General features: G+C 39.1%; 1 protein-coding gene across 3 annotated transcripts in view; it reads right to left on the minus strand.

The window, feature by feature from the left end:
* LOC140636573 (uncharacterized) overlaps positions 1-13,170 on the minus strand; it is a 139,278-nt gene that overhangs the window by 123,262 nt on the left and 2,846 nt on the right. For all 3 annotated transcript variants that reach the window (XR_012033772.1, XR_012033771.1, XM_072831938.1), the window contains exon 2: positions 3,794-3,890. The gene's annotated coding sequence lies outside the window, so the exon portion shown is untranslated. The remainder of the gene's footprint in view (positions 1-3,793; positions 3,891-13,170) is intronic.

Consider the following 13,170-nt stretch of genomic DNA (forward strand, 5'->3'; position numbering starts at 1 on the left):
ATAAATGGTGGGGGGAGAATGAATAACTACGGGCAGTTTGTCCTTTTCTGTGTCAGAACTGGGAGAATGAAATTTTGTGTTCTCAGATATTTCCTCAGATTTATTCAAATCTGATGTCATGCCCTATTGAGTTAGGCATTGCTTCTCAAGAAGCAGCCAGAAAGTACTCTCAGCATGAGGGTGGGTTGTGACTGGCCCCCGTCAGTGTTTCCCGAAGTCACTTTTTGCTACGACCTCTGATGAAAGCAAAGTGTATTATTATGGTGGGCAGCAATTATTTATTTTAAATGTGAATTTATTTAATATGAGTAGAAAGTAGAATAAATACAAGATATGATAATATGTCCATCTTGAAGGCTATTTTATTGCAACAAATAACTTACCAGCTTAATCTTCACAATAACATATTTAAAAAGAGGCATTTCAAAAAAAAAGGCATTTCATGGAAGGCAAAAATACATACTATTACAGAGTAAAAAGAATACCTGGGAACAAACAGTAAAAGCGTTGCACAGTATTTCAGTTTCACATGGTTAGCCAAAAGGGCAAGTGTGAATGGTCGGACCGAACAGGGAGGGCTCGTAGCAAATGCTCTACCCGTCACACAAACACAGCAGTGTACCTTACAGCAGTCCCTTCAACACTGTAAAGAAGAACTAACAGATCCCTAATCTGATCCCTATCTTCGGAAAACTGGTTTTCTGGAGAGGATGTGCAGGCCATGTTCTTTGGTGGAAAGATAAATCATCATGCATTTAACAAATATGTAATGAGCACCTACTATGGCTCCAGGTGCTGACCTGACCACTCATGATACATCAGGTAACAGATTCCATCCCTCACAGAACTTAGATTCTGGGGTGAGAGAGACAGATCATGAAATAAAACAGAAAAACCTGGAGTTAGAGTGTCACAGAGAGAGAGAAATTAGGGAAGGTGGGTAGGAAGGAGCATTGTAATTTTAATAGGATGGTCAAAGAAGGCCTGAATGAGAAGGTAATGTTTGAACAGAGATCCGAAGGAAGCAAAGGAACAATCCGTGCAGACATCTGGGGAATGAGCTATCTGGGGAAGCAGAAGAGCAAATGGGAAGGCCTTTAGGCATGAGTAGGAACAGCTAGAAGGCAGTGTGGCTACAGCAGAATGAGTGCTAGGGAAAGAAGGCAAAGAGGACTTGGGGCTGACTGGGTGGAGTGTAATAAGGCATGGTAAGGACTTTGCCTTTTATTCTGAGAGTGACCAGAAGGCATTAGGGAGTTTTAAATAAAAGGGTGGTGTGATCCACCCTATCCAATAGATTTGATAGAATCACATTGGCCAGCCTAGTGAGAATAGATTGAGGGGGAAGGAAGATCAAGAATGGACCTATCAAGAGTAAGCATGAGATGCCTACCAGACACTGAAGTGGAATAAATAGTTGGATGAGTCTAGAGTTCAAGAGAAAGGTCTGGGCTATAGATAGATTTGAGAGTATGTCACCTATAGGTGATATTTAAAGCCATGGGGCTAGATGAGATGGCCAAGGCAGTAAGTGTAGATTTAGAAGAAAAATTGTTGGAGGAACTTTCCTTGGAGCACTCCATTGTTAAGAGGACAGGGAGATGGGGAAGAGTCAGCAAAGGAAAGAGAAGGAGCAGCTAGTGAGGTAGGAAGAAAATTGGGAGCGCCAGGTCCTGGAAGCCAGGTGATGAAAAGTGTTCAAGGGGAAGTGAGCAACGAACTGTCTCAAATGTGGCTGACAGGTCAGGTGATGTGAAATCTGAGAATTCACCATGGGGTTGAGCAGCATGGAGGTCACTGGTGAACATGACAGGAACAGTTTTCATGGCGTGAGGAACAAACACTTGACCAAAGTAGGTTGAGGAGAAATGAAAGGCAAGACGTTGGAAAGACAAGTATAAGTAAGCTTTTCAAGGAGTTTTGATGTGAAGGGAAAATAGAAATGAACAAGAGCCTGAGCAGGGAGTGGGGTCAAGAGAGAGGATGTGTTCTTTTTCCTATTGTTTGTAAGATAAAAGAAAGAATGGCATATGTGCACGTTGATGGGAATGATCCAGAAGAGAGAGGTGAATTGCTGGAGGGGTGACATTGAGCAGGGAAGTGATGATGGGATCCAGTGACTTCAAACCCGAACATGGATAATCAATCATTAGGAAGGAGCGCAGCCAGAAAGTACGTGGGAGGGCAGCTGCTGGCAAAGGAGAGCTGCCCTGGGAGCTTGTGAAAGTTCTCTGGTAATTACTTCTATTTTCTCAGTGACCTAGGAAGCAAAGTCAGCAAGAAGGCTGGGGAAGGAGCATGGGGGTTATGTCAAGTACATCATCTTTCTGTACATTAGCATCTGCTGTAAGTGGGACAGGGTGGCAAGGTCTGAATCATTAGTCTGGATGAGCTACTGAGCTCATCAGGTTCAGCCTGAACTAAAGCAATAGTTGCAGGGCTTGTCCTCCCAGCCACACGTGGCCATCGTGGCAGCTATTACACAAGCAGACACAACGGCAGCTCCCTGCGAGGTACAACCAAAGGCCTGCAGATATTAAAGCACAAAGCACCCTAAGGAGAATCCACACCTTAGGTCAGTGCCAGCTAAATAATTTCACAGCGGTTATTTATCAGATAGCTTTCTAACCATGAAAGTCAACTGAGAACAAACCACATAGAAATGGGATGTCGCTTTTTGGGTCAGATCGTGTTGGCAGGGGGAGCAGAAGAATTTACATGCAGGTTTTCCAGAAACCTAACCATTTTGGGGATGAACAGAAAGGAGTACAAACAGAACAGGCTAAAGGGATGTTGAGAGAGGAGGTACAGAGGTGAGCCTCACCATCTTCACACTTGTGTGTAGGCCTCGCACCAGCCCTCCTCAGTAGAACAGATACACTATTATCCAAAACCTTGGTTTGCACCCAGGTGTTCCCACTTGAACAACAACAAAATATCAAAAACCCTATAGTAAACTCTATGTAGTTACTCTGTGTGTTTGGTTTGAAATTCTAGCAAACCACATTTTGCTATTCTCAAAATATTCTGGTCAGTGAGGCAGAAAGAAGAAACCATAGATATCAAAAAAAAAAAAAAAAACAAAAACAACAAAAAAAAAGGACCCCTGAAGTGCAATAACACAGTGCACTTAAAATTTAATTTCTATTAAAAATTGGGCTCATTTTAATCTCAGCCTAATTGTTTCCAGCCCTAAATTCGTTTGACTCATTTATCACTGGTAAAAGTGCAATAAGATGAGGCACTGGTGGTTTCCTTGTGTTAAAAATGCTTCATGGCTTTGTTCACAAGGTCTATACGTGCATAAATAAGTGAAGCACCTTGTTCAGGAAGTATAAAGAATTTTAAGACCGAGAAAGTAGAGCATTGAACCAAATGCAGGGCTTTCGTAAGCCTGAGGCCCTTTGCATGCCCACGAAGCTGATCCTGGTCAAGGGCGGTCCCTATGACATCAAAGTATTGGGGTGATTGTGATTCTCTGTCCTAAATTTTGTGGTCAGGAACGACCCTGAGAAGTAGCCTCAGGGAGGAAAGAAGTGGCTTAAAATGAGCCCACAACCATTCTCATCCCAGTCACCTAGGCAAGTTCCCAGGGGCTGCAGGCCCCATTTGCACAGCCTCTATTTCAGTTGGGTATTTGGAGGCTTCCGGCTCCCCTCAAGAGCTCACCCTTTGAACTTGATTTGACCTCTATACAAAAGTATGATTTGCCCTGGACTCTGCACTCCTAGGAACTCGTGGTGCTGAAATTAATCTACCATAAAGAATAGTATGATGCTCTCTCAGCACTTACGGGTTGAAGAATTTTCTCTCCTCTTCAACAAAGGAGCAGAAGGCAATTCTGTTGCTCTCTGCTCATCTGGATAAGCTCTGGATGTCGTTTTGTTACACTGCACGGAAGCAGAAGGACAGAATTGACTTGACAGAGCAGTGACTAAGTGAAATCCCCCAAACTTAGCTGGCAAGAGCCATAAGAAAAACACACTGAGCAGACAATGCAAATTATCATAAGAGCAATACGCTGTATACATCAGGTACTCTAGACTTCCCGTTGAGCAAGGATATAAATACACATGTGGCACTGGATTGCACTCACAGGGGTCCACATTGCTGTGGTACACATGGCTATAGAAGAAATTAACCTTCAGAAATGGTGTTCCCAAATTAACAGTATTTTTTAGCAAATGACAGTTTACTCAACTGTAGGCCATCAGTGGGCTCGATTCATTTTTCTTCCTTCTACTAAAATTTAATAGCTATACATCAAAACATACAAATAAATATCAGTATCATACAGATTTCTCAAAATGTAAATGTTCAGTTTGATAGAACTGTGTATTATTTCAAGTTCAAAAAAAAATCTTACAATACTGAAAAGATGTTGCAAGACTGAGACATTACTTGAGCTCTTAGTCATCTATGCGTGTTACCTAGTTATCTATGCATAATTTTAATGCTGGATGTGGGCATTTGCATATAACATCAGCATGGTTTCGACATGATTTGAAGTTTTATTATTATGCTAAGTTTACCTAGTTTTAAAACCTGCTCGCTATTAAAGATTGACAGGAAACTTTCTTCTCCCCTGAAGAACTGATCATTTGTGTCTTGAACTATAATTTTTTCCCCTTACTCTATCTCAATTCAAGCTTCAGGGAGCTTAACAAACGTAATTTTATTTTATGTATAGGATTCCGAAACTATTTGTTTTTACATAATTTTATAGTAGGATTTTAGCTCCACTTAATATGAGATGCTTTATCTAACTTGTGATTTCCACTCTTATTAAATATGAAATTATCTCCCAAAGTATATAATTACAAAACAATTATCTTACATCAATTTAATACTTTATCGTTTACAAAGCATGCCCACATACGATTTCATGTACTTGTTTCTGGAAAGAATCTCACTTTATGGATAAAGATTAGAGAGGCTGAATCGCAGTAAATGGTGACACTCAACGTAAGCCAGTTCTTCCAAATCAGTGTGCTTGCACTTTTCAGGCTACACAACCATGGTGCTGAGTGACTTAAAGGGAACTAAAATGCCCCCAATCTGAACTGAAAGAAAAGCCAAAGCCAAACTGCTAGTTACTCATCTGCTGAATTCCTTGGTGATAGCATGGGGAAAGCGATCTACACTTGAACTTTTCTTCTCCAGAACCATCAGCAACTAGCTTGAGTTCCAATGTGGTTTACAAGTAAAATGTGTAATTAAATACAATGCCATTAAAATGGCTATATGTTTATACAATGAAAGAGCAAGGCCCAGCTTCTTTGATGCAGTTTAAATAAATTCATTAAATTTTGGATCCGTCCCCTATCACTTCAGATATTTCCATGTCTTCTTAGTGACCTCTCCACAAATTTTACTCAGAAGCCTTCCTTCTCTCAGGCCACCAAGCTTTATGTGCCACCTCCCCACTTATAGGTAAATTAATTTAGTGTCCACTTGTAGTGCTGTTTCTCTCTTTCTTTTCAAAGATGAAATAAAACGATATGCACAGTGAAACTTGGTAAACAGAAACATCTTCAAATGGTAGCTAGGAAGGCCAAAAAAAGATATTTTTTGGTGCAGTATAAGTGGACATTTCTGAAGAACAGGGAATTACTATGGGATAGAAATTAGTTCATCTGAGATCAAAGTTTAGCTAATGTATGAGCACAATATCTATTTTTCTGAGAGAAATTTTCTTTTCAAACTCCCCCACTAAAAAAAAAAAAATTTCCCCCACTAGTCTATATCTGTTTGGGAACAGTGCCTGGCACATGGTAGCTGCTTTGTAAATATTTGTTGAGAGAAGGAAAGTAATTGCATCTGTTCTTGAATCCATATCTGAATTTTAACACTGACTCCCTCTCCCAATTGGAATTCAACCATGCAGTGCCACTGGCAACTTTTTCATGAAATAAAATTAAAGACCTGTAATAATAACCATTTTTTTCTACATGTCATTTTTTCTGCATGATGCAGAACTATTCTATCTCTAAGTGATTTCAAAGCCACATTCTTCTTGCTGATATTGCTGAAGTGAGTTTGAGCAACACTTGCTCAGAAGGCACTGTTCGTTGTTTTCAGGTTCCGAGATCATTCTCCAGGCTGAAAATCTGCAGGCTGACTTAGCTTAGGGCTTCTTTGTGTTGCATGCAATGGATTATTGTGTCCCTGAGAGTAATTCTAGTTTAAATGATAAGCAATATAACAGTTTTTATATTTCATGTTTCTCAGAAATATAGTTTGTAGTTTGACCTCCTCTGACCTCACCTAAAGCTAGACACTCCATGCTTTTTTTTTTTTTTTTAAGATTTTATTTATTTATTCTTGAGAAAGAGCGGGGGTGCAGAGACACAGGCAAAGGGAGAAGCAGGCTCCATGCAGGGAGCCTGACGTGGGACTCGATCCCGGGTCTCCAGGATCAATCCCTGGGCTGAAGTGGTGCTAAACCGCTGAGCCACCCGGGCTGCCCAACACTCCATACTTTTATTCTAATTATACTTTTCCTGTGCAAAAACCGTTAAGTGCTCATTAAATTATTTTTGAAAAAAAATGAATGAAATGTGCAAGAGATAAGAAATGAGGAAACATTGGTCAGACATGTGCAAAACACACCTTTTTTAAACCTGTTATTGATCTCATCCTATTCTTACACCCTCTTCCCTGTGATGGCAGAAAATACTTGATCCTGACGCTTAGAAGTAGTTTCTTCCCATCTTAAACAGTCTTTTAACATAATACTGGCAGTCTTCCTGCTTCTGTCCTTGCTCTGGGTGTAGAAACAGGTTTATATAAAGGCCTCACGGAAGAGCAAAGAGATGTTTTGGCCTCTCTCTTTCCTCTGCGTCCTCCCTGGATGGATTGCAATGTTGCTTGGCCCCTTGGCTTCTGGGGTTTGGGGCTGATGGCCCCAAGAGTGTCACTGATCCTGCTCACGCCTCTGGCATTGAGGTTCCTGCCTTCTTCCTCCACTGGACCCTGACCCCAGGCATTTCTCATCATCAGACCACTCAGTGTTTCTGAATGAATGAATGAATGAATGAATGAATGAATACATCTCAGGCTTAAGCCATTATCTCTTCCCCTCCTTCCAAACCTATCCTTTCCAACTTGTTCTTGTTCATCATAAATCAGCTAGATGGGAAAAGGGAGGAGAGTTGTTGGGGGGCTACGAGAGGGGGGAAGGAGAGTGAGGTGTCACTATTACGGCAGACAAGTCACCATAATTCTAATAAAGTAATCTAATCTAGTAGAACATTAAGTGTCATTTTGTTGTTGTTTATTCCTTTTATTAGACAGTGTGATCATATTATAAGTTGGAATAGAAAAAAATGAAGGCAATAATTCTACTATTCTAACCCAACTTCCATTAATATGTTGGTATATATTTCTTCTGTTATTTCCCCATTCAAAATAACTTAAGCTGTAAAACAAATTTTAAAATATTTAGCATTTCTTCTATTGGACAATAATAGTATTTGAAACAAAGATACCCAGTTTTTCCATCAACTAATGTTTGCTGAGTTCCAAATATATGCAAATCATGTGCTAAGTAAGTACCATGGAGATATGAAAGATAAATCAAACACACTTCCTACCCTCCAGAAACTTACAACCTAAAAGGAGAAATAGACTTGTACATGAATGTGCAAAAGATAGCAAGTGGTAAAAGCCATAAAAGAGATAGAGACTGTTAGGAATAATCACATTTCTGTAATTTCACTTTGAAACATGCCAATAAAATAACCATTAATAATGTAAGTACTAAATGCCAAGGCATTTTTAATGATTTCATCTTACAATGGTAATTAATAGCAACATTTTCTACTAGATTTTTTTTTTTTTGCTATTCAACATAAATTTTCTAAGTACTGAAGTTTTATTTATCTATTAAAAGTCCTATGAAGTCATCTGAGAGATTTCCTGACTCCCTTTGGAATGCTTTGTTGCTTTTAGATGCTGTTTTCTGAGCTTATAATATATTCATTACACTTCTCTTCAGATAACTTGAAGTGTGTAGTTGATGTAAAAAAAATATTAAGAAATCCCTAAGTTGTGGCAAGTAGTACAACTGCGCAAGAATAGTTTTGTACATGGCATTCAAACCAAATTGGGCTTCTGCCAGAAAATGTGCTTGCCCAAAGTATTTCTATTCTTCCCATACTTAGAGACTCAATGACTCTAAAATCCTAACCTTAACAACACACGACTTTCTTCTATGGAAGTGTGTGAGGGTCTCCGTGGTTTTCAAACCAGGTATCATCATAATCTTTTTGTGTGGCTCTAAATTGTACCACATAGGTTTGATCTTGAATTAAAAAAAAAATTTTCATCATGTTTACCATTTTTTATGTCAAATGATAATACTGCTGGCAGCTGGCTCATAAATACTTTATTGGATTTTATATATGCATTAAGCTCAGGAGGTGTCTTATTTTCATGAATTTATTACAACAATTTAAGTAGTAGTAATAACAATAATTTGCATTCAAATAATTCTTTTCTCTTGAGAACTCTGAGTGCTTTTGCACATCAATTAATGCCGGATGGCATTGTCATTATTCCCAACTTTATTTTATTATTCCATCTTTATAATGTGTTGCTCTGGGTTTTTGTATCTAGCTGATGTCAATTACCGGGCTGGCTATTATCAGGCCTCGCATTTGCCTCCAAGACCAGCCTTTTTTTTTTTTTTTTTTTTGAGAATTAATAACGTAACAGAATGATACTGCTCAGTAGAAACTCTATGAGTGAAGTTCTGCTTTTACCAGATATAGATTACAAATCACTCCTTGGCTTCACTGCCAATCAAAATCTTATCAATACCATAGATGACATTACCAAGAATTGCCAAAAGCTATTTTTCTATTATTCACAACTTTTCCTTTATAACGACCAAATGCCTCATAAAAAGAAGTTATTTGCACACTACAAAAAAAAAATAGTACCTTTGAAAGTGTTTTCCTCAGGGTTGTTGCATTTCTCTAAAAGTAGAAGTGCTTAACTAGGGATTCGTAGACAGAGTTTGAGTGTCTGTGAATTTCTAGAAACTCCCAAAAGGGAAAGAACACAACACAAGAGAGGTCATCACAGTGGTTGGAGCTAGACTTGTGAATCTGCTCTTCTGAGGGTACCTACGTGGTGAGCCTAGGAACCAGTTTTGTTTTAAGGAGCCAACCAGGGTCCCGGTTTGAGGTGTCTTTGGGAATTGATTGTGAATTCAGAGTTACTTCTCTGATTATCTTTTCACACTTTTTTAAAAACCATAATTCTGTTATGCTTAGCTCCTTATAATAAATTCATTCTCTTTGAAATAACTTCCTAAAAGATTAGGAAATCCTGGGGTGCCTGGGTAGCTCAGTCCATTGAGTGACTGCCTTAAGCTCCAGTCACGGGGTCCTAGGGGTCCTAGGATAGAGCCCCACATCAGGCTCCCTGCTCTATGGGGAGTCTGCTTCTCCCTCTCCCTCTGCCTGCCACTTGCCCTGCTTATGCGCTCTTCTCTGCGTCAGATAAGTAAAATCTTAAAAAAAAAGGATTAGGAAATCCTATTACATGCTTCCCCTAGGGTCTTTGTTGTTGTCAATATTCAAAACAAATAATTCACAAATGCAACTCTTCTGTTTTAGAAGGAAAGCTATGTGAAGAATAATAGAAACAATATCAAGCCTCTAGCTTTTGACATTATAATTACTGTATGCATGTTTGTGCCAACCCCAAGATGGTAAATTACTGTAACTTAGCTCTGCCAAATGCCCGGTTTCTAGAATCTATACTACTGCATATTTCATGAGTTTGCTTTTGAAACCAATATCTCATTTCTGGCTACTCCAGGGAAACCCCAAACCACTGGAAATTTTAGCATGTGCCAAAGTCTTGCAATTTACCAATTTTGTTGGAAACATCAATCTTGTGTATGCTAGAGTCCATCTATCTAAAACAGGCAAATACATAAAAAATAAAACTACCTCTTACCCATTTCATATGTTCATAGAATATTTCAACTATTTCATCAGACTAGGGAATTTTGATGACCGAAATTCTAATAATTTTTGTTGATTATGTACCATGTGGAACACTGTAAGGGGGGATAGAAAAAATGTACAATTAAGCTACCAAAACTTGATGCCAGACATTTTTTTAAAACATGGACTTTAAAGGTCAAGATAATCCTGTCAACTATGAATTATTATCCTGGTTTTTATTGACAAGGAATTGAGACTCAGAAAAGTTTAATAAATGATTTGAACTTGCTCAGCTTATTAAATATAAAACCATGGTTCAAATCCAGCTGCTAATTCCAACCCCTCCCTCTGCTCTTTTGACTGCCTTCATAATTCACTGGGTCACTTTTAATTTAAAAGTTTTTAAAAGTAAAGGCTCATATTTTAATGAATGACAGCTAATCCAACTTTTTTATGGAGTTTCTTCATGAATTTAGAAAAATTTAGGTACATACTGTTTTAACTTTTTTTTTTTTTTTTAGATTGTGTGCTTTGGGATGCATCAATAATATGGGAAATCACATCCCTTTGCTTTGACATGTTTCTTGGTTTTTTATTTAGCCAAGATATAAACACCTGTTCAGTCATTATCTATTTAGTTATTTTAAACAAATTAACTGAGTTAGTTCTAAAAAGCAAAATATATATCCATTAAAATGGCTAAAATAGAAAGTTGAAATACCAAATGCTATCAAGAATGTGAAGTGGCAGGAACCCTCACTCATTGTTTGTGGGAATGGAACATAGTACAGCCACTTTGGAAGGCAGTTTGGCAGTTTCTTACCAAGCTAACATAGCTTTACCACGCAATCTAATAATTGCAGTCCTTGGTATTTACCCAAATGAGCTGGAAACCTGTCCACTCAAAAACCCGCACACAAATGTTTATAGCAGATTTATTCATAATTGCCACACACTGGAAGAAACCAAGATATTCACAAAATGGTGAATGGATACATGAACTGCAGTACATCCATCCTATGGAATATTTCAGTGACTTTAAAAATAAGCTATTAAGATTCAGAAAAAAAAAAAAGGAGGAAACTTAAATGCATATAACTTAGTAAAAGAAGCCAGTCTGAAAAGTCAATATCCTGTATGATGCCAACTATATGACATTTTGGAAAAGGCAAAACTATGGAGACAGTAAAAAATATCAATGGTTGCCCAGGGTTAGGGAGGGAAGAGAGGGATGACAAGATGGAGCACAGGGGATTTTTAGGGCAGTGAAACTGTTTGGTTTGAGGTTGTAATGGTGGGTACATGACATTGCTAAAGGAAAACTTCCTCTCCTCTCAACACCAGACACCAAATGCTGGGGGGCGGGGGGGGGCGGTTTCCACACTAACCAGTTCTCCAACCCTCAAGACACCAAATCGGTATCCAACAATTCACTTCTGACACAAACTACCCAGAGTTAGTGCAGATTCCACAGGTTGGGTCTCAGCTCCCCAGGAGTACCTCTTCACTTTAGATGCCAATCACAAGTAGTGGGCCCCCAGGGTCACACCTCGGTCTGACTTAGCTCTAAATTGGGGTTCCTTTGACCTTGTCCTCAGGTTCAATAATTTGCTATAATGACTCACAGAATACAGGGAAACCCATGTACTGGTATGTTATAAAGGATATAATGAAGGATACGAGTGAACAGCCAGATAGGGAGGTACACAGGGTAAGGTCCAGAAGGTTCCTGAGTACAGAAGCTTCTATCCCTGTGAAGCTGTGATGTGCCACCTTCCCAGTATGTGGATGTGCCCACCAACCTGGAAGCTCTCTGAACCCCTTAGTTCAGGGATTTTTATAGAGATTTCATCACGCAGGCAAGATCAATTATTCATTCAGTCTCTAGCCTCATTTCCCTCCCCAGTAGATGAAGGGTGGGGCTGGATGCTCTAAGTTTCTAATCATGGCTTGGATCTTTCTGGTGACCAGACCCCACCCAGAAACTATCCAGGAGTCCACTCAGAGTTATCTCATTAGAACAAAAAACTGTTCCTTCATCCAGGAAATTCCAAGGGATCTAGGAGCTCTGTGTAAGATGCTCCTTTCATGCCCATCACTCAGGAAGTCACAGAGGGTTTAGGAGTTCCATGTCAGGAATTGAGGGTCAAACTCTAAATATTAGGAAAAAAGATGCCCCTAGCACCCCTATCACTCAGGAAATTATAAAGGTTTTAAAAGTTGTGTGTCAGGAACTAGGAAAAAAACATCAAAAATACATTTCTTACTGTATCACAGGTAGATACACAACATTATACCGTTTGGCAAAACTCATAGGAATATAAAATACAATGATGAGCCCTAATGTAAGTTTGTTAATAATAATGTATCAACACTGGTTCTCCATTGTGACAAATGTATCACACTAATGCAAGATCTTAATAACAGGAGAAACTGTGAGCAAGGGAGAAAGGGGTTTATAGACACTTTTTGTACCATCTGCTCAATCATCCGTAAGCCTAAAACTGCTCTAACAAAACAAAGTCTATTAATTTTTAGTGTTTTTTAATCATTTTTTATTTTTTTTAATTTAAAAAAGATTTTACCTATTTATTTGAGAAAGAGCACACGAGTAGGAAGAGAAGCAGAGGGTGAGGCAGAAGGATGGGGAATCTTCAAGCAGACTCTATGCTCAGTGCGGAGCCCAACATGGGGCTGAATCTCACCACTCTGAGACCATGACCTGAGCCAAAACCAAGGGTTGGACGCTTAACCGACTGAGTTACCTTGTTACCCCTTATATTAGTTTTTTTTTTTTTTTAAGATTTTACTTATTTATTCATGAGAGACATAGAGAGAGAAAGAGAGGCAGAGACACAGGCAGAAGGAGAAGCAGGCTCCATGCAGGGAGCCCGACGTGGGACTCGATCCCGGGTCTCCAGGATCACGCCCTGGGCCAAAGGCAGGCGCCAAACCGCTGAGCCACCCCTATGTTAGTTTTTTTTTTTTTTTTAAAGGAAACGGAATGTAAAAAGTCAATGAGGTTAGTTGACAAACTGGTCAATAAAAAAGTTAATGAAGCATTTAATGAGAGGAACTTGGTGTAAAAAAAATCTAATTAAATCATTGTTTAATAATCCATGTTTGATCAGAACTATCTGTTTGGAGATCATACCGGAAGCAGCCGGGGTCTCCCTATAATAAAAAAGTTTACACTGATGTCAACCAT

The sequence above is a fragment of the Canis lupus genome, chromosome 7 (assembly GCF_048164855.1).
Source record: "Canis lupus baileyi chromosome 7, mCanLup2.hap1, whole genome shotgun sequence".
Classification (NCBI taxonomy): domain Eukaryota; kingdom Metazoa; phylum Chordata; class Mammalia; order Carnivora; family Canidae; genus Canis; species Canis lupus.